At 40.5% G+C, this 22,410-nt stretch overlaps 1 pseudogene; it reads left to right on the top strand.

Moving 5' to 3' along the window:
• Nucleotides 1-2,250: 2,250 nt before the first annotated feature.
• The window catches only part of LOC126078924 (G-patch domain and KOW motifs-containing protein-like), a 32,978-nt pseudogene continuing 12,818 nt past the window's right edge, over nt 2,251-22,410 (top strand).

Genomic DNA, 22,410 nt, shown 5'->3' on the forward strand with positions numbered 1-22,410 from the left:
AGTGAGCTAATTGTATCATGTGGACACTTGAGACTGTGTTGGCATCTCCTGTCTGGAGGGGGCATGGGAGGATAGAGAGAGTTGGAAGCTGGCAAAATTGTCACGAAAGGAGAGACTGGAAGGGCTGACTCATTAGGGGGAGAGCCAGTGGGAGTATGGAGTAAGATGTATATAAACTTATATGTGACAGTCTGACTTGATTTGTAAATGTTCACTTGAAGCTCAATGAAAGTTAATTAAAAAAAAAAAAGTAGAAGAGCCTCAGTAAGGTGGACTGACACAGTGGCTGCAGCCATAGGCTCACACATAGCAAGGATTGTGAGAATGGTACAAGACTGTGCAGTGTTTCATTCTGCTGTACACAGGGTTACTATGAGGCGGCCCCAACTCAAAGGCACCTCACAACAACAACAATCTTACAATGAGTATTTCTTAACTCAACACATCACATAGACCAACAATATATACAAACAAATACACAAAAGGCCCTGTTGGTGCTCAGCTGCTAACTGAAAGATTGGGCATTTGATCCCTCCCAGTGGCACCTTGGGAGAAAAGCCTGGTGATCTGCTCCCATAACAATTACAGACAGGAAAATCCTACAGGGCAGTTCTACTCTGTCCTCTAGGGTTGATATGAGTCAAAATTGACTCCACAGCACCAAACTACATCAACAACACAAGGATTTCACCAGCTAAATCATTGCAAGCTACCTGGAGATGATTATCTAGTCACACTCACAATATACATAGACAATCAAGTAATATATAAACTTACAGAGCAAAAATAATTTATCTTATTAATTCATAAAATATATAGGAAGAAGAGACTGCATGTCTTTGGGTGGTACAAATGGTTAACTTGCTTGACTGTTAAACCGCTAACTGAAAGATTGGAAGTTCAAGTTCATCCAAGCATCCCTCAGAAGAAAGGCTTGGAAATCTGCTTCCCAAAAGTTTCAGCCATTGAAAACCCTATGGGGCACAATTCTACTCTGACACACATGAGATCACCATGGGTAGGAATTGACTTGATGGCAGTTGATAAGTTTAAAGTAATGAAATCATTTCTAGCTACTAAATTCTTAGATTGGCAGACAGGCAGATGAATTAAAATTCCTATTTTTGAAGAGAAAATAGGAGAAGTTGAATTTGTGGAAACTGTTTACTCACCTGTGTGCACTGGTAATGGGTTTTCCCATTATCATTCAATGAATTGTTGCTGTTAGGTGCCATCAAGTTCAAAAGTCCAGCTAAATTCACTTCAGGGATTAGGTGGTCATCTATGGTAGCAGTCAATTTCAGAAGTCTCCACGGCCGAGGCAACTCAAATCACAGTGGATCTGAAGAAGAATGAGTTTGTCTCCTTGGGTGATGTTTTATAGACCCTCTGAAGGCCACACCCATTTTCTCAAACTGATTGCGTTTATCAAGCTTTCAGAAAGGGATTGGTGTAGATGATTAGATTTTGTTTTGCATAATAGAGAAACACTCTGATGCCAATGATTGAATTAACTACTTTTCAATCTGCTTAAACAAACTGCCACACTCAATGTCTAGTAGGAAGTCATGCCTTGAGTCAACCTGTGAAAGTCATGAATTTGTTATTTTTTCAATAAATGAACCCCAAAAGATGGACTTCAACTCTCTGAATCTACATCCATTCTTTTCTTGATATTTCTTCAGAAAATTTATACAAATTGGCAGTTGAATGCTTGAATGAGGGTGAACAATGCATCATTCTCCCATCAACATAGGTATATTGTTGTGGTACCGGGAGTGGGGTGATGCTCTAACAGATACCTAAAATGTGGAAGTGGTTTTGAAACTGAATGGTTAGAGGGCTCAGAAGAAAGTGAGGAAAACGGTTTACACTGGAGACAGGGCAGATGGTGAGAAGCAGCATCAAAGAACTGGCCAGCAACAGAACCAGGAGACCAATGCCAGACAGTTCTGGAGCCAACCCACAGAATGAGAGAGCTGAGTGCCTTTGCACAGCAGGTTTCCTGGCAAAGGAGGGTGCCTCTGGGCACTGATTGGTGGAGCTAGGCTTGCCAACCCACAGAGCATGAGAGTTGAGTGCCTTCTGGCTGAAGTTTACTGGCAGAGTGGGGTGCCTCCAGGCATTTATCAGTGGAGCTACAGTGTTTTTGTACACTTGCCCCAGTAGGGCAGATGTGAGAGTGAGGCCCGAGGTGGGAGAGGCCAAGGAACCACGCAAACAGGGCACCTGCAGGGGAATCGGGACAAGATGGTGGACCATGTTGCTGAAGAGAAGGTTTTGAAGCCAGTGGGAGTCTCTACTGCCCCAATTTCTTTCCACTTCAATCACATCTCCATCCAGAGGTGGGTGGTGGACCTTAGAGACAGTGTGAGGGCCACCCTGGAGGAGAAATTTTTCTTCAAGACTGTGAAAGGGAGGAAGCTGAAGAGTGCGAAGCCCTCAAAAGCCCCCAGGGAATTTGTCATCATCTTGATCCAGAATGGACATTGCAGGCAGCTACTGACCCAGCCACCTGGAGCATCCAGAGATGCTGAGGCCTTGGTGGTTGGGGTGGTAATGTCCCAGGCCATGAAGAAGCTCATTGAGGAATCTGAGAAAAGTCTGGAGGAGACAGAGAATGAGGGTGTCAACTCCAGGCTCACTGTCTCCATGATCCAGAAAGAATGCATCCTCAAAGAGAAGGGGCAGACAGTGAGGAGGCAGATTACGAGACAGTGCCTGTGGAGGCCTATGGGCTAGCCATGCTGCGGGGCATGGACTGGAAACCTAGTGAGGCCATCTGCCATACTTTCAAGCAAGTGGTGAAGCCTTGTGTCAACTCACAGAGGCCCAAGGCGCTAGACTGGATGACTCAGATGGAGACTGACCTCTGTGACCCATTCCAATCTCCCAGTCTCTTCCCAGTTTTGTACACTATAAAAAACTTGTTTTCAGTAAGATTGGAATATTATTTTTGAATCTACTTCTTGCAAGTGCAGTACTGATATAGGAACAAGGACAAAGATAAATGGGCCAGAAACTATGCTAGAAACAAACCCAAACTCACCAAAAACATTTCAAATTAAAAAAAAATTAACTTTTCAGCAAATGAACCCCACATACCAGCTTTATAAATTTTTTTGTTTTTTTAACTAAGAACTTTTATTTTTAACAGTTTAAAAAGGTAGAAAAGACGAGTCAGTAGTTTATGATTCTAGCAAATGTCTTGGAAAATTTGGAAATGGTTTGCCTGAGGTTGGCTTTAGGAACAGTTGTATTTTAGTTATTGATTTTATTTTTTCATTTCAATGCAAGAATTTTATGTAAGGCCAGCTTTGACCACCACTACACAATGGAGATTTCTTTTGCCCCGCAGACTCCAGATCAAGCCTCCACGGGCTCAAGAACTAGAGCAGGGCCCGGATTCTCTGTCTGGCACACCCCATCCCAACTCAGGAGAAAGAGGAATGAAAGGCTGAGAAGCCCCAACTCAGGGGGACCTCCTGAACAGGGAAGAGAAAGAGTTGCATTCAGGTAAATTGGATTTTATTTCTACTTGAGAGGGTGATAATGACAGGTTTATGTCTCCAATCCATTTAGTCCACTATCGATGGGGTGAATTGAGATACAACCTTGGACCCTTGAGAAACCCTCCTTCTTTTACTATTGAACCCAGATACCCTTTGTGGTTTCTGGAAAGCCAAGCTGTGGATCTGGAGAAGCAGCTCAGAGCTCTGCACAAGAGTGCTTAAAGCATCTCCTCGTGGACACAGAGATTCTGGGGCCCACAACAGCCTGAGCCAGATGAGAGATGGAGAGAGGCTCTGAGGAGCAGAATTTACTGTCAGGAAGAGAGAGGGAAGGAGGGAGCCCCAGTTTCCCCGATGCCCCTTTCATATGTTCAGGAAGCTCTGTGAGCACCCAGAAGACCACCAACCCTTTGCTTTAGTCCTCTGAAATCTTGGATTTTCCCTGAATTGAGCCTTCCGGGAATAGGACAAAAAGCGAGGTCCAGCTCTGGGGACAGAGGGCAGAAACTCAGCAGGCAGAGTGTATCTGCATTAAGGGGACCAGCTAGGCACATGTCTGGCTGCATAGGGGGTGGGGGTAGGAGGGTGGGAAGTGATGTTTTGGGACCTGCAAGCTCCAGGGATCTCCTGATCCTCCAGCACCAGTGGATAGAACCAGTCAGATGGGGGAGGGATGATCTGAGGGAAGTCTGGGAGGAGGGAAATGCATGACTGAAAATCACAGGGAAGAGGGGGCTACTTCTCGAGTCCGCTAGACAGAAGAAACTCTCTTTGCTCCAGAAACAAGCAATGGCTCCACCAGTAAGATGAGATTGCCCTTGCTCTGAGGCACCAGCTCCCTGTACTCTCCTTTGAAATACCTTCCTGTTGCTGTTTTTAGGTGCCCTTGAGTAAGCTCCTACTCACAGGGACCCTATGCACAACAGAACAAAACCCTGCCCAGTAATGTACTGTCCTCATCAGTTTTGCTATGTGTGAGCGCATTGTTGCAGCTGCTGTGGCAGCCCATTTTGTTGATGGCCCGCATCTTCAGGCTTTCTCAAATTCCTGTGCAATGGAGAAAACTTGTTTATGGTTCTTTAACGACGGGGATTCATCTGATTTCTGATAACTTTATTAAGACATCATTTTTCTTATTTTAAATCTTATCAAAGTTCACATTATTTATCGCACTTTCTTTTGTATTGAAGGGATTTTGCCAGGTTGGGAGGGGAGCAGCATAAGCCTCAGAGGATGGAGACCAAGGAAGCTTGACCCTGCCCAGTCATCCCTCTCTGAAGCTCATAGTTAAGAAGAATCAGTGAGTCTCGATTTGTTTGTTGTTGTTTGCTGTGCCACGGATTGATTTTGTATGCCCTTTCTTGTCCTGGCTTTGTAACTCCCGCTAAGTGATTCGGGGGGACTGTGCAAATGAGGATCTCAGAACTACCGTGAAAGGATAGCCAGGAGTGGAGCAAGTCCTTTGGACCAGGAATCCCTGTGCTGAAACCCTCCCAGATCCAGGAGACACAGAGAATGCTTTTGCAGTGAAACGGCAAGACAACGAGAAGCAGCAGCAGAAAAATACCGGCAGTACAGGCAGCAGAACCAAGAGACTGGCAGGAGATCTGCAGGAGAAATTCAGATACATACAATATGATATACATATACATATGATATATACTAGGAAATGCTAGTATATGTATAAAAATATACTCTACATGTAGTATATATATATACACACATATATATGTACCTATGCGTGTATATGTATCTATATATACTATATGTAGAGTATATACACTATAAGTATGCTGAAGGTGAGATTCAGTTGCACCTGGAGCAGCAGAAAGTACATGGGATTTCTGCCCAGAATAAATGCAGACATTGCCTGGAAAACTAGTGCCCCAAATTAGAGGGCACTGATTGTGTGGAGAAGCTTATGCAAAAGAAATAAGTAAGTGCTAATTTTTAATTTTTGAATTCAGAAATAAAAATATCTTTGAAAGCTATGAGTTAAATATACAGACATAAATACTGCAGCCCACATGACTCTGACAACTACTAGGATTGGAAATGACCAACTCCTTCCCTCAAGGAGTGGGTAAGAGAGATCCTAGGAGTTGGATAGTCTCCTTCATGGCACCTATCAAATATTTCTCAACCCAATTCCAGTGCAGGAATTCAGAGAGCTCAAAAGAGAAGGTAAAGGTCCACCATGGACTATTTCAGCACCTCCTCAACCAGGTTCTTATAATGGTCCTTCAGGGTCTGTGGGATGTGCTGCCAGCGTCTACCAATCTCCACCCTGCGCTCTCTCATGGGCACATGCTGCAGCTCCCTACTCAACCACAAATCTGGGTAGAACTTGTGGTATCCATCCATGGGGCGTGCTTTTTGTGCTCTCTGTGGAATTTCAACTCCTTCTGAAGTGACCAGCCTCCAGAGAAGACCTCATTTTGTTCACATTTCTCTGAGAACATTTTTGGGTTTGAGCCTGGCAGTTCTTGGGGACATCGGATTTCTTGCAGTTCTGGATGCGATCAGGGCAGTCTTTCTGATATTGAGCCAGTTTTTCTTCAAATTCCTTTCTCTCCTTCTGGAAATCTTGAGTATATTTTAGTTTCATCTTCTCTGGGAGCTTTTTAAATTCCTGGGATGGAACCTTGGCCAGCTCCTGGTTGCTCAGCTCAGGGTGCAATTGGGAGTACTGGGAACACTTCTTCTTGGGGGAAATCCGGATGTTTCTTATATTTTTTTCATTTTAGAGAGATTTTTAACATGTTCCTCAGCTTCCAGGACTAATTATTTCAATGTATTAGACTTCCTTAAATTATAAGAAATCTCCGACCCTGTGTTTTTATACCTTTCTCCAGAAAAAAACTCTGAAAGCTACCATTTTCCCAGTTCATATGTGACTGAGTTCTTTTGAACTTCTGCTTATCTTTAGGAGGGAGATTATTCTCCACACTTTCCGGTAACATTAGGGCATCTTCTTCAGACCAGTGATCTTGGCCTCCAGGCAATGACATTTTTAAGTCTTTGGGCCACATTTATGATCCTAGATATCCAGAAACCTCAATAGGAGCTCAACCTTCTTCACTTTCAAGATTCAGCAAGTGAATTATTGAAGTCCTACAGTGTTTGTGATACTATTGTTCTGAAGAAAAAGAGATTAAGAAAATTACTCTCTTCCTGGAATGAATGAGTAAAACTCACCCTACTTGAGATATATTCCTTGTGTGATTTAGTTTAACCTTACTGAAAAAACCGAGTGCCGTTGAGTCGGTAATTTAGCCTTAGCAATATAAATAAAAATTTGCCCAATCTCTGAGTTTAAATTTACACTTAGTTTTCAGATGCTACATCTGCACTTATCCTCTTATCCCAGCTGACCTTCTATCCAGTCTCACCAGAACTACCTTAATTAGAAGCAAGAAAAAAAGATTGGCCACTTATTCAAGAGGCTTGGGATAAGGGGAATTTTCAGGGGAAGGAATAAAAACATTCAAATAAGAGAAATAGCTAAAAGGGAAGTGACTTTCAGTCCATAGTGCCCTGAGGGTGGCCAGCTTCTATTTGGAGCCAGGTAGCCCTCCCTCTCCTCCCAGAAAATGCATGCTGTTGTAAAATTGTTTTATGAGTTGCATATCAAAACCTGAGCCTGAATTAAATGACTGATTTATGGATTCTTTTGGACCCTGCGCTTGGGAATAAATGCTTTCTGATGAACCAAACTGATTCTTCCTTCAAATGGAAAGGATTCAATGAGAATTATGTAACATTTAAAATCTTTCTCTGGTTAACTGTTACTCATCTTTAAGCCTCAGCCAAAGTTTTACATCCTTTACAAAACCCCATCAAAATACCGGACAGTTACTGGAGAGTAAACAAATGTCAGATCTGATTCCTCCTATTTTTCCTCATCTCAGTGTATCCAACCAGTTACCAAAATAAAATTGAGAGAGTAGAATAACAATTAAGAGGTTGTAAAAATAGATGTTATCAGTCAGGAAAGTGGGAAATACCGTATAAAAAGAGAGTTTAAGAGATTTCAGTGAAGGAGGTCCACACAACGTTGTGTGAAAGGTGAAGGGAACCAACGATGGGATAAAGCCCCCAAAGCCTTGCAACATGAGCACATTTCAATTTTATTTTTGGTTTACACAAGCATTACATGTAAATCACCAACATTTTGTAAAACACAGAAAAGCAAAAGAATAACATGAACTCACTTTAATCCCGTATTTCCTAAAGAACCTGTATGAATATTTTGGAAGGATATTTTATTATTGAATACGTATCTCTTACTTCAGAACAGAAAGCATGGTACTAGGAAAGTTGGTTAAGAAATAAAAAGAAATCCTTTTGGGTGTTTTTAAAAACTGTGGGCCCCCGATGAGTGAGTAGTTGTGCTTTGGAATCTAAGATCACTTTTAAAAGCAGACGTGTAAAGCCTTACTTGCTGTGTTGTTTAATATTTTCCCCGTAGAATCCTTCAGGATTGCAGCTCGAGGCTTGAATTGTTTCTTCATTGTTTTCAGCTTGAGAAATGCTGAGTGTGTTCTTCCCTTTTGGTTTTCTATCTCCAGGTCTTTGCACATGTCATCATATTTCTTTACTTTGTCTTCTTAAGCCTAACAATAAAAACAAAGCCTTACTAGCATCATACTCGAAATATCTGTACATGTATCACGGATGTTTTCAAAAAATCAAACCCTGTTTGCCATCAAGTTAATTCTGACTCATTGTGGCCCTATAGGACAGAGGAGAATTGCCCCATATTGTTTCCTAAGCTGTATTCTTTATGGGAAATGATCAGCACATCCTTCTCCTGTGGTGTGGCCAAATGGCTGGTGGGTCCACACTGAAGGCCTTTTGGTTAGGAGCCTAGTACTTAACCACTGACCCACCAGGGCTCCTATGCAAGGTTTAGAGGCCAGGTGGTTCCTTGTCCTTCTAAAATCTCTGCATCCTGAGCACTAAAACCTTTGGTGAGACATACATTAGGAGAGGAAAGCATATGGTTTAATTATCAAATTTTAGCAAAATTGGAATATGAGTTGTTTATTCTTCAAATATTCTTTCTTTGTCATTTTTTCCATCATTTTGGTTTTGTTATGATGACAGTTATAAACTAAGCGATAAAAAGAGAGAAAAGTGATCTTTAAAGATGCTGGCCTGGGAATGGCAATATCATTGGCATAGAGTTGGCATGATTGGCCCTGTGAAAAAACACACCAGGGAGCAAATCCTGGGTGGCCACTGATTTAGGGAGGGAATTCTGGGGTCTGGGCCACCAGGAGGCCCTCTAGGATGCAAGAAGCCCTGTAGACCTCTCTGTCTGTGTGGTTGGGCTTAGCTCCACAGAGGGGCAGAGAGAAGAGTGCTACTTCCTTTCTTCCAGAGCACGGGAACTCTTCCCTGGGCAGCCATTGCTTGTTTCTGAAGCTAACAGGGGAGCATGTTCTGTCCAGCGGTCACAACAGAAAAGTCACCTCCGCCCCTTTGCAACAGCTACACCCCCCCGCCCCTTGCAACATCTAATCTTTCACTTTGCAGGAATGTCTTACTCTGGACATCCTTGAGGCTTGCAGGTCCCAAAGGCGACTCCCAACTCTACCCTCCTCACCTGTTTGTTCCCCATGCACCCAGGCATAGGCTCAGCTGTGTCCCTTTCCCATAGGGACACTCTCCTTGCTAAATCCCTACTATCTAACTCCAGAGCCAGGCCTCACCTATTGTCCTATCCCTGGAAGACTGAAACCAGAGAAACTGCAAAATATCAGAGGAGTCAGGCAAAAGGATGGTGGCCTCGTAGGTGCCTCCCCAGCTACTCACATGCTGCCTCCTCCTGGCAGTTCCTCCTACTTCTCAGAACCTCCCTCCATCTTTTACCTGGCTTAAACTGATGCCAGGCCCTAGTGTCTCTGTACACAAGGCGTTGATCTAGAAACTCTTGGGAGGGCGTCTGAGCTGCTTCTCCAGAACCTATCGCAGGGAACTAGCATCAGTAGAGGAACCCTGGTTCCACAGTGGTTAAGGTCTTGGCTGCTAGGCAAAATGTTGACAGTTCAGCCCACCAGCAGCTCCGAGGGAGAAAAGACCTGCCAGTCTGTTCCCCTAATGATTACAGCTTAGGAAACCTTAAGAGACAGTTCTACTCTGTCCTATAGCATGGGTATGAGTCAGAATCCACTTGATGGCACACAACAAAAACAGCATCAGAAGACCCAAATTCTGTGGAAAGATATTTATCTCAAAATTAGCCATGTTACATAAAATGCTTATTTGTCGGTTTCCTTAGGCAAATAATGATACCAAATTTTGTGATTCTACAGCTTGCAATTTCCCAGATTTGATAATTACGGAGGGTAAACAGGGAAACATTAGGGTCCTTCCACTCGCCCTAAAGTACATCAACCTTTGCCTCTATTCATTTGTTAAGGTATGAAATGTATAAAATTGACTTCTCTGATACTCCTATTCATGATTCTTTTGCAGGAGAAACTGTTAAAGCAAACCAGGTCTTTATGGCAAAAGAGCCAAGAAAATCAGAGAAATCTAAATAAGGAGAGACAAATAGCCAGAGAGTGGAATGTAAGTATGAGACTGTTTTCTGCAGAACCAGCTGTGACACACTTGCTGGATTTTTGTCCCTTAAGAACTTGAGCTGAAATTGTGGTGTTCCTTGAGATGCTCTGATTGGTTTATCAGTATGGAAGAGTACGGTAATCTGCCTTTCTAATGTGAGGTAGCATGAATCTTAGCTAAGAAAAATAAACCCTAATATACCAGCCACTTCTCAAAAACAAAACAAAACAAAATCGAACATGATGAAAAGCTAAAGAAAAGAACAAAGAAAGTGGGTGGAAGAGAGAATGAATAGATAAATATGGGAAAAGATGCGCAAGAGAATGAGAATGAATATCCTTAAAATGACAGGGCAGAATGGAAGCCTGTGGCATTAGATAGGAGGAGAAAATCAAATTGAGAGACAAGAAAGACAGAAACAAGGGTTAGAGGAAAGATACCAGTTTGAAAGCCTGGTTAGGAATTGTAGGAAGATCTCATCTCGTAGCTTCTAATTCTGAAGTATGTAACATTTGTATAAAGAAAGGAACAACTTCCTCACAAGCATTCCGTCTCCAGCTGGGTAATATAGAGAAATTTAGGAAGACCTAACTTTTACTTCTTCCTTCCATTTCAAAATCCTAGATTTGAATTGCCCTTGTTCTGGGGCACATTACCCTTTGGAGATAAGTCCTGGGAAAGACCACTTTGCAGACAGCTGACCGTTGTATCACTGCAGTCTGTACTCACGTCCTTCTCTTTATCCATTCACCCTCAGGTTTCTGAACTCATTGAGAATTGTTGATGAATTCAGATTCTATCCACATGTTGTGCTGCGATTATCCTTAGAGAGGAAAGGAAAACTCAATTTACCAAAAAACCATGGTGGTGGGTGGGTGGTACCTTCTGAACTTGCTCAGACCTGAAGACTAGGTTGGCAGAACCACCAATTTGCAAATAATTCTAAACTTTTCTTTTTATTCTCTTCACAGGATTTGGGAGATATATTGACAGGGTAAATTTGGCCTTCACTACAAATCAGAGCTCCATGAGGGCTGTGAAAGAGACCATGGTGTTTCTAACAATGTGAGAACCTAATTTATAGAAGGATTAGATATTTTCTGTGCAGGCACGTTGTGTATGTTTTACTGCTCCATCTGTCACAAATTAGCATTGTTTCTTCCCTGAGACTCAGGGAAGTATGTGTTGCAAGGCTCAGTTCATAAGTGGCTAGAAGACAACTACCTATGGTTTTAGGTTTCAAACACATAAAGTTATTGAAGTGAATGGACTAGTTTATGCCAGGTTGTGGATGAGAGAGGCAAGTACCTCTGAGGGGCAGGAGAAGGAAGCAGGCAGAGAAGAAAGAAGGATTCTCTAAGAATGGTACAAGCCCATCAGAGGCTTGTGGAGACACAGCACAATATAAGCAATGGGTTCTGCTGAAACATTTTCAGTTAATGCTGGCATCTTCTTTTCCATACTGTGATGATGCATTTGGCACCTGAAAGATTAACTGATTCTCCCCCTTGCAGGGGTGGTGAGTCCATGCAGCTGCACATGCCCCAGCCTGAGAACCCAGCGCTCAGTGCCAGACCCATCACTGGCCTGATAGACAGGTTCAGCCAGTTCCGAGGTGAGTGTCAGCCCAGTAGTGGGATCTCATACCGTGTCCTTCAGTTTTGGTTTTCTATGGGCATTCTTTCCTTCTTTATTGATTCTTGATTTAGGAGAGAACAGCCTGTGAAAAGACATTTATAGTTGTATTTGCCACATGATAATATGGAAAATATCTAAATGAAAGTTAGGGAAAGGCTAAATGTGAGTCAGATCTGTAAGAAATTACTTAAAAGTGAGAGGAAACGATCTGAAAAAGGGCTCCTTGAGAGCTAGAACCATTCTCAGATACAACATCAATTACTGGGTGTGTCATACAGACCTGAATATTACTTTAGAACTTTCAAATTTCAGGTTAAATGCAGTTATTTGAAAAAAATTTTTTCCATTAATATTTCTTAGTAATTGAATTTGTAATAATGTATTTTAATTAATATGATCATAAAAATACACGAATAAACATAAAAAAGCAGTAAGCAGAAAACCAGAATCTATGAACAACAATAAAGTTGATGCTTGATGAGGCAGCATGCAGAGCTCCATGGTAGACCCAAACCAGGGGTTTAGCCTAGCAGGCAGAGAAAGACTAGGCCTGAGATGCAACCAGGGTTAAAAGCCAGAAAATGCTTAGTAGGAGACCCATTCTAAAAAGCATACTCAAATACTATTCTTAAGTTTAAATTTGTTTGCTAAACAAACATTATAACGTGCCCGGAAAGTAATCACCATTTATTTATGCCTGAGAAAAGGGATGGTGGAGGTAAATTATAGTCTATGGACTGCCATCAACGGACAGTTCTGGATTTTAATGTGTCATGAAAAGCAACCATCCAGAAGATGGCATGACCTCCCTCCCTTGTACATGCTCTGATTTTTTAGGGCTTTTTTTTTTTTTTTGGTCTATTGACATTGTTAGGTGTTTTTGTCTTCTGCACATCCACTGATACTCCTCAGTCTGATATTTTCAGGCTAAAACTTCCCTTATAATCTTGGCCTATTTTTCCATTGACACTCTAGATACAGTGACCTTCTCATTCCATAGGAATTTAAAAACTGATCTTGACTGGGAGATGCTCTTCTTTCCACAGTGGAAATTTCTTTCAATTATGAAATAAGCAGTCAGAATAGCATGCTGTTTGATGAAGTGAGAAGTTAGTGGCTTAGTCATGAGCTTCAAGAGGTACCTTTTCCTTCTGGAAGATCTAACTGCTCTGCTGCATGGGGATCCCAGGCTTTCACCCCTGGAAAACTCTACTGGGAGACAGATGTGGATGACTCTTAGGACTAGGCTGTTGGAGTGTGTAATAAGGATTCTTGGATTAGGAAGAACTGCTCAGTGATCGAGTCTGAGGACGTAGTACTTTCATGCGCGAAGGAGGATAATTGTTATCATCTCTTCACCACATCCCTAATGCTCTCTCAGTATGTAGAGAAACCATGGGGCGGATTGGTGTGTTTGTTGATTTTGACAATGGAAGTATGAGTTTTGTTAATGTTGCCAAAAGTTCCCTCATAGAGAGTTGTATTATCCCCTTCAATTACCCACTCAGGCCTTTCTTTTACACTGACCTCATATGATCAGGGAGAAGTCAGGAACCTGGGAATGCCATATCTGAAGGAGCCTTTCTCCATCAAAGCTAATCAACACTTCCTTGTCTCTTAGGTTGTTCTACTTAATGTAACATTTGGTTGTTATTAATTAGGAATGTAGCCTGAAATGCAAAACTGCGATGATTTAATATTTTTAAATGAAAACGTGTCTAGTGGCCCATTACCTGGAATAAATATGGTTATTCACCTGTATTATGAGCTTGCTGGAATTACAAGAATACATGATTGCTTTTTTTTATGAGTGCAATTCCATCTTAAGGCTGCAATACAAAGTCGTCTCTTATTTTCTGGCACATTCTTTTTTTAAAATCTGGCATTAAAAAAGTTGTTATCAAGTTCTTGACTCTCCCAGTGAATATTTTAATTTCAGTCCCTGGGGGACTATGCTGGGGGTAGAATTCTAGAAGGAGCCTGTAGGGGATTTCCTACAGCACAATACCACCCCCTTGAGGAACTCCGTGCAAGTAAGGCTCTTGGAATAAAGAATGAGATGATTGAGCAAGGGGGTATATACCACTTTCGACTGAATATTTCTGATGTGAGCAGTTTTGTTCCATCTTCCTGCCAGAGTTGGCAGGAAGACATGTGTGAAACTATGGCCCCTTCCTTCTAGAGGGAACTGTCCTCTGGACCCCTGTGCTGAACTGGGGTGGGAGGGAAGGTAGGCACCTTGGGGGCGGGGGGTGGGGAGCTATACTTCTGATGACTCTTTTCTACTCCCTGAGGGAAGGAATTGGCCATTCCCAAACTTGAAATTTGGTAGATTCATGCTTCACCTGTGTTTCCATTTCTATATTTAAACTCTGAGCTGCCAGTGAGATTTTTCTTACTGAGTCTAAAACCTAGAAATTCTTTTTTTTTTTTTTAATTCACATGTATTATTTGAATGAACTGTTCCTTACAGTCAGTCTCCGCTGACTTTAGGCACTGGCTTTCTAAGCAATGTCTTCACTTATTCTGGGCACAAGTCTCAGCTCTTTCCTACTGCTCCAGGTGCAAGTGGATCTCATCTTAGAATACAGTAAATTTGTATATATCTACATCTACAGGGTCATTATGAGTCAGAATCGGCTTGATGACAATGGATGGGTATATCTGAATCTGAAGCTGTTTGTGTGTTTGTGAATTCATGTACCAGTACCATACTGCTCTAATTATTTTCGTTTACTGGTATGTTTGAAAATCTGTCCAAATCTAGTGCCCTCTCATTTTTTGTTTTTTTTTTTTAATTTTGGAAACTTCCTGTCTGCCTATTTTTTATTCTTATGAATATTAGTAATACATAAGTAGTGGTATCCTTTTTATGGAAAACTAATTGGGTTTTGTGTATTTACATTGCTCCTATCTTTGTTGTTGTTGGTGGTGCCATTTAGTCTATTCTGACTCATAGCGACCCTATATACAACAGAAGGAAACACTCCCAGTTCCTGAGCCACACTCACAATCATTGCGATGTTTGAGCCCATTGTTGTAGCCACTGTATTAATCCCTTTCAAGGAGGCTCTTCCTCTTTTTTGCTGACCTTCCACTTTACCAAGCATGATGTCCTTCTCCTAGGACTGGTCCCTCCTGATCACATGTCCTAACTATGTGACAGGAAGTCTAGTCATCTTTGCTTCTGATGAGCATTCTGGCTCTACTTCCAAGACAGAATTGTTCGTTCTTCTGGCAGTCTATGGTATATCGGATATTGTTTCTGAACACCATAACTCAAAAGCATCTATTCTTCTTTGGTCCTCTTTATTCACTGTCCAGCTTTCACACGCATATGAGGCAACTGAAAACACCACGGCTTGGGTCAGGCTCACTTATTCCTTAAAGTGAAATCTTTGCTTTTTAAAACTTTAAAGAGATCTCTTACAGCAGATTTGTCCAATGCAATGCGTCATCTGATTTCTTGACTGCTGCTTTTGTGGCTGTTGATTATAGATCCAAGCCAAATAAATGCTTGAGAAGTTCAATCTTTTCTCCATTTATCTTGATGTTGCTTATTGATCCAGTTGTAAGGATTTTTGCTTTATGTTGAGGCGTAATCCATACTGAAGGGTGTGGTCTTTTATCTTCTTCAATAAGAGCTTCAAATCCTCTTCATTTTCAACAAGCAAGGTTGTGTCATCTACGTATGTCAGGTTGTTAATGAGGCTTCCACCAATCCTGATGCCCTGTTCTTCTTCATAACCCAGTTTTTCAGATTAATTGCTCAGCATACACATTGAATAAGTATGGTCAAATGATACAGCCCTGATGCACACCTTCACTAACTCTAAACCGTGCAGTACCCCCTTGTTCTGTTGGAACACCTGCTTCTTGGGCTAAGTACAGTTTCCCCAAGGGCATAATTTTAAGTCTTCAGGGATTCCCATTCTTGGCACTGTTATCCAGCTTGAACTTGAATATGAGCAATTGATGTTCCATTCCTCAGTGGACCTCTGTCTTGTTCGGACTGATAATATTGAACTTTTCCATTGTCTCTTTCCACAAATGTAGTTGATTTGATTCCTGTGAGGTCCACATGTTTACTCACCATTTCTGTTGTTGAAAAAGGTATTTACAATAAAGAAGTCATTGGGCTACCAAAATTTGATCATGTGATCTCCAGCATCATTGCTATCACCAAGGCCATATTTTCCAAATACCAATCCTTCTTTGCTTCCAACTTTTGCATTTCAATCACCAGTAATTATCAATGCATCTTGATTGCATGTTTAATCAATTTCAGACTGCAGAAGTTGGTAAAAAAAATTCAATTTCTCTTTGGCCTTAGTGGTTGGTGTGTAAATAGTCTTATTAACTAGACTTCCTTGTATGCTTATGGATATTATCACTGACAGAGTTGTACTTCAGGATAGATCTTGAAATGTTCTTTTTGACAACAAATGTGACGCCATTCCTCTTCAATTTGTCATTTCTGGCATAGTAAACCATATGATTGCCTGATTCAAAATGTCCAATACCAGTCCATTTCAGCTCACTAATGCCGAGGATATCCAGCTTTATGAGTGCCATTTTAGTTTTGATGATTTCCAATTTTCCTAGATTCATATTTTGCACATTCCATGTTCTGATTATTATTGGATGTTTGCACTTGTTTCTTCCCATTTTGAGTCCTGCCACATCAGTAAATAAAGGCCCTGAAGCTTGACTCCATCCGTGTCATTAAGGCAGACTCTACTTTGAGGACGCAGTTCTTCCCCAGTCGTATTTTGAGTGCATTCCAAACTGTGGTGCTCATTTTCTGGGACTATATCAGACAATGCTCTCCTGTTCTTCATAGGTTTTCACTGGCCAGTTTTTTCAGAGGTAGACCCCCAGGTTCTTAGTCTGTCTCAGTCTAAAAGCTCTCCCGAAATGCACTAATGACTAATGGCAAAGATGAGCAAATTGAATATTTTTACCAACTTCTGTGGTCTGAAATTGATCAAAATTATCAAGATGCATTGATAATTACTGCTGATTGAAAATGGAAAGTTGGAAGCAAAGAAGAAGGATCAGTAGTTGGAAAATATGGCCTTGGTAATAGAAATGATGCCAGAGATGACATGATAGAATTTTGAAAGACCACCAGCTTTTTTTGTTGTTGTTATTCTTTTTTTTTTTAATCGAACTTTAGATGAAGGTTTACAGAACAACCTAGTTTCTCATCAAACAGTACATACATTGTTGTATGACATTGGTTAACAACCCCATGACATGTCAACACTCTCCCTTCTCAACCCTGGATTCCCTATTACCAGCTTTCCTGTTCCCTCCTACCTCCCAGTGTCTGCCTCAGGGTTGGTGCACCCCTTTAGCCTTGTTTTGTTCCATGGACTTGTTCAACCTTTGGCTAAAGGGTGAACCTCAGGAGTGGCCTCAATACTGAGCTGAAGAGGTGTCTGGGGGCCGTACTCTCAGGGTTTCTCCAGTCTCTGTCAGGCCAGCAAGTCTGGTCTTTCTTTTTCACTTGGAATTTTGTTCTACATTTTTCTCCAGCTCTGTCTGGGACCCTCTATTGTGATCCCAATCAGAGCAGCCAGTAGGCACCATCTAGTTGTACTAGACTCAGTCCGGTGGATGCCGTGGTAGATGTAGTCCATTAGTCCTTTGAAGCAATTTTTCCCTTGTATCTTTAGTTTTCTTCATTCTTCCTTGCTCCCGAAGGGGTGAGACCAGTGGAATATCCTAGATGGCCACTCACAGGCTATTAAGACCCCATATGCTACTCACCAAAGTAGAATGTAGAACATTTTCTTCATATACTCCGGTATGTTAATTGAGCTAGGTGTTCCCTGAGTCTATGGTCCCCACAGCCCTCAGCATAGCAATTTGGTCACTCAGGGAGTTTGGATGTGTCTATGGAGCTACCATGGGCTTGCCTTGTACAGGTTGTGTTGGCTTCCCCAGTATTGTGTACTGTCTTGTTCACAAGTTCACCAAAGTTGCTGCTTGTCTATCGTCTATTAAGCATTTTTCCATCCCTACCTCTCCCCTCCCTTGTCTCCATCAAAAATTATTCTTTTTATGTATAAACTGTTTCATGAGTTTTTACAGTAGGGGTCTCATACAATATTTGTCCTTTCGTGATTGACTTATTTCACTCAGCATAGTGTCCTCCAGGTGCATCCATGTTATGAGATGCTTCACGGATTCATCGTTGTTCTTTAGTGTTGCATAATACTCCACCGTGTGTATGTACCTCAGTTTGTTTATCCATTCATCTGTCAATGAGCATCCAGGTTGTTTCCATCTTTTTGCTATTGTGAACAACGCTGCAATGAACATGGGTGTTCATATGTCTATTCACGTGACAAATCTTAATTTCTCTAGGATATATTCCTAGGAGTAGGATTGCTGGATCATATAGTATTTTTATTTCTAGCTTTCTAAGGAAGTGCCATATCATTTTCCGAAATGGTTGTATCATTTTGCATTCCCACCGGCAGTGCATGAGAGTTCCAATATCCCCGCAGCCTCTCCAACATTTGTTATTTTCTGTCTTATTCATTTGCGCCAGTAATGCTAGGGTGAGATGGTATCTCATTGTGGTTTTGATTTGCATTTCTGTGATGGCTAGAGATCTTGAGCATTTCCTCATGTGACTGTTGAGGAAATGCTTAAATGTCTTTGCTGAAGTGTCTGTTCATTTCCTTTGCCCATTTTTTGATTGGGTTTTTTGTCTTTTGGTCATAGAGGCATTGGATTTTCTTGTGGATCTTAGAGACTAGATCTTTGTCTGGTTTGTAATAGCCAAATTTTTTTTCCCAGTCTGTAGGTTCTCTTTTTACTCTTTTGGTGAAGTCTTTTGATGAGCATGACTCTTTAATTTTTAGAAGATCACAGTTATTGACTTATCCTCTGTAGCTTGTGTGTTGTTGATTGTGATTTGTATCCTGTTAATTAGGGCCTCTAGTCTTGATCCTGTTTTTTCTTCTATGAACTTCACAGTTTTGGGCTTTATATTTGGGTCTTTGATCCATCTTGAGTTAATTTTTGTATATGTTGTGGGGTATGAGTCCTGTCTCACTTTTTTTCAGACGGGACATCCAGTTTTGCCAGCACCATTTGTCTTTTCCCTATTTGGTGGACTTTGGGCCCTTGTCAAAGATCAGGTGACCATAGGTGGATGGATTTACATCCGGGTTCTTAATTTTGTTCCATTGGTCAATCTCTCTGTCATTGTACCAGTACAAGGCTGTTTTGAGCAGGTTCTGAGGTCTGGTAGTGTGAGCCCTCCTACTTTATTCTTCTTCTTCAATAGTGCTTTACTTATTTGCGGCCTCTTCCCTTTCCACATAAAGTTAATGATAAATGTTTCCATCTTTTTAAAGAATGTTGTTGGTATTTGGGTCAATATTGCATTGTATTTGAAAACCACTTTGGATAGAATTGTCAGTTTCACAGTGTTGAGTCTACCTACCCCTGAGCATGTTTTTCCATTTATGTAGATCTCTTTTGGTTTCTTGTGGTATTGTTTTGTAGTTTTCTTTGTATAGGTCTCTTACATCCCTGGTTAGATTTATTCCCAAGTATTTTATTTTTTAGGGGCTATGATTTTTTTTTTTTTTTTATGATAATTGCTATTGCTTTCCTGATTTCCTTTTCATCATTCTTTTTATTGCTGTATAGGAATCCAACTGATTTTTGTGTGTTGATCTTCTATCCTGCTACTCTGCTGAATCTTTCTATTAGTTCCAGTGGTTTTCTCATGGAGTCTTTTGGATTTCCTAAGTATAGTGTCGTATCATCTGCGAATAGGGACAGTTTAACTTCCTCATTACCAATCTGGATGCCCTTTATTTCTGTTTCTTGCCTTATTGCTCTAGTTAGAACTCCCAACACAATGTTAAATAGGAGTGGTGATAAAGGGCATCCTTGTCTTGTTCCCATTCTCAAAGAGAATGTTTTCAAGTTCTGTCCATTGAGAATGATGTTGGCTGTTGGTTTTGCATAGATGCCCTTTATTATGTTGAGAAACTTCCCTTCTATGCCTATTTTATTGAGAGTTTTTTTATCAGCAATGGGTGTTGGACTTTGTCAAATGCCTTTTGTGCGTCGATTGAGATGATCATGTGATCCTTTTCTTTCCTTTTATTTATGTAGTGGATTACATTGATTGACTTTCTAATGTCGAACCATTCTTGCATAACTGGTATGAATCCTACTTAGTCATTTTTTTTTTTTTTTTTGATATGATGCTGAATTCTATTCGCTAGAAATTTGGGGGGAATTTTTTGCATCTATATTCATGAGAGATATTGGTGTGTGATTTTCTTTTTTTGTGGTGTCTTTGCCTGGTTTTAGTATCAGAGTTATGCTGGCTTCATAGAATGAATTTGGAAGTATCACTTCCTTCTCTATGATCTGTAATAGTTTGAGTAAAACTGGTGTAAGCTCTTCTCTGGATGTTTGGTAGAATTCTCCAGTGAAGCCATCTGGGCCAGGAATTTTTTTGGTTAGGAGTTTTTTTAAATTACTTTTCAAATCTCTTCTCTAGTTATAGGTATGTTCAGATTTTCAACATTTTGTTTCAGTTTCGGTAGGTAGTATGTCTCTAGAAATTTGTACATTTCCTCTAGGTTTTCAAATTTGTCAGAATATAGTTTTTCATAATACTGTGTTATAATCCGTTTTATTTCAGTTGTGCCTGTTGTAATGCCTCCATTTCCTTTCTTAATTGGGTTATTTGCATTCTCTCCTGCTTTTTTTTTTTTTAGTTTGGCCAGTGGTCTGCCAACTTTGTTGATCCTTTCAAGGAACCAACTTTTGTTTTGTTGATTCTATTATTTTTCTATTCTCTGTTTCATTTATTTCTGCTCTGGTCTTTATTATTTCCCTTCTTCTGGTGGCTGTGCATTGCTTTTGCTGTTTTTTTTCCTATTTGTTCAAGTTGTGTAACTAATGTTTTGATTTTATCCTTTTCTTCTTTTTGATGTGTGCATCTAGTGCTATAAATTGACACCTAAGGACTGCCTTTACTGTGTCCCAAAAGTTTTGGTAGGATGTGTTTTCATTCTCTTTTGATTCCAGGAACTTCTTGATTCCATCTCTGATTTCTTCTGTTACCCAGTGGTTTTTCAGCAGGGTGTTATCCAGTTTACATATAATTGATTTTTTCCCCTTACTTCTCCTGTTGTTAATTTACATTTTGATGGCATTGTGGTCAGAGAAGATACTTTGTATTATCTCAATGTTTTGGATTTTGTTGAAGGTTGCTCTGTGGCCTAAGATGTGGCCTGTTCTGGAGAATGTTCCATGTGTGTTGGAAAAGAATGTGTTCTTTGCAGCTGTTGGGTGGAGTGTTCTATATATGTCTATGAGATCAAGTTGGCTGATTGTGCTCTTCAGCTCTTCTGAATTTTTGTTGATTTTCTTACTAGATGTTCTGTCCTTTACTGACAGTGGTGTGTTGAAGTCTCCTACTATTATTGTGGCACTGTCAATTTCTGTTTTTAGTGCTGTTAGAGTTTGTCGTATGGATTCTGGACCCCTATCATTGGGTATGTAGATGTTTATTATGGTTAAGTCTTCATGATGGATCATCCCTTTAGTAATTATATTCTTTGTCTTTTATGGTGGATTTTGTTCTAAAGTTTATCTTATCTGAAATTAGTATTGCCACTCCTGCTCTTTTTTGGTAGTTATTTGCTTGATATATTTTTTTCTATCCTTTGATTTTTAATAGATTTACATCTTTGTTTCTAAGGTGTGTCTCTTATAGAGAGCATACTGATGGATCCTGTTTTTTTTTTTTTAATCCATCCATCACTTTTTTATTACAAATAACTTTTTACAACATAAACCATCACTATATGCATGGACCTTGCTGGATGGAATACATCGGAATTAAATCTACTACATTTGTGGAGAGACTATGGAGAAGCTCAATATCATCACTTAGAACAAGGCCAGTGGCAGACCACTGAACAGGCCATGAATTGTACATGTGCAAGCTCAAGGTGAAGTTGAAAGAAATTGAACAAGTCCATGAGAGGCAAAGTAAGATGGTCAGAATCCCACCTGAATTTAGAGACCATCTCAAGAATACATTTGGTGCATTGAACACTAATGACTAAAACCAGAGAAGTTATGGGATGACATCAGTTACATTATACATGAGGAAAGCAAAAGGGCATTAAAAAGACAGACAGAAATAAAATACAAAAAGAAGATTTCAAAGGATGTCTTGAGAAGACAAAGTAAAGAATTATATTGAAATATGCAAAGACCTGAAGTTAGAAAATCAAAAAGGAAGAACATGTTCAGCATTTCTCAAGCTGAAAGAACTGAAGATAGAATTCAAATCTCTAGGTGTGATACTGAAGGATTCTATGGGAGAAATATTGAACCACTCAGGTAGCATTACAAGAAAATGTGAGGAATACATAGAGTCACTCTATCTGAAAGAATTGGTCTACAGTCAACTATTTCAGGAGGTAGCCTATGATCAAGAGATGATAGTACTGAAGGAAGAAGTCCAAGCTGCACTGAAGGAAATGGCAAAAAAAAAAGGCTCTAGGAACTGACAAAATACCAATTGAGATGTTTCCACAAATGGATGCAGTGCTGGAAGTGTTCACTCCTCTATGTTGTGAAATTTGGAACAGTTTCCTGGCCAACCGAATGAAAGAGATCCATATTT

This window comes from Elephas maximus, chromosome 7 (genome assembly GCF_024166365.1).
Source record: "Elephas maximus indicus isolate mEleMax1 chromosome 7, mEleMax1 primary haplotype, whole genome shotgun sequence".
NCBI classification, from domain to species: Eukaryota; Metazoa; Chordata; class Mammalia; order Proboscidea; family Elephantidae; genus Elephas; species Elephas maximus.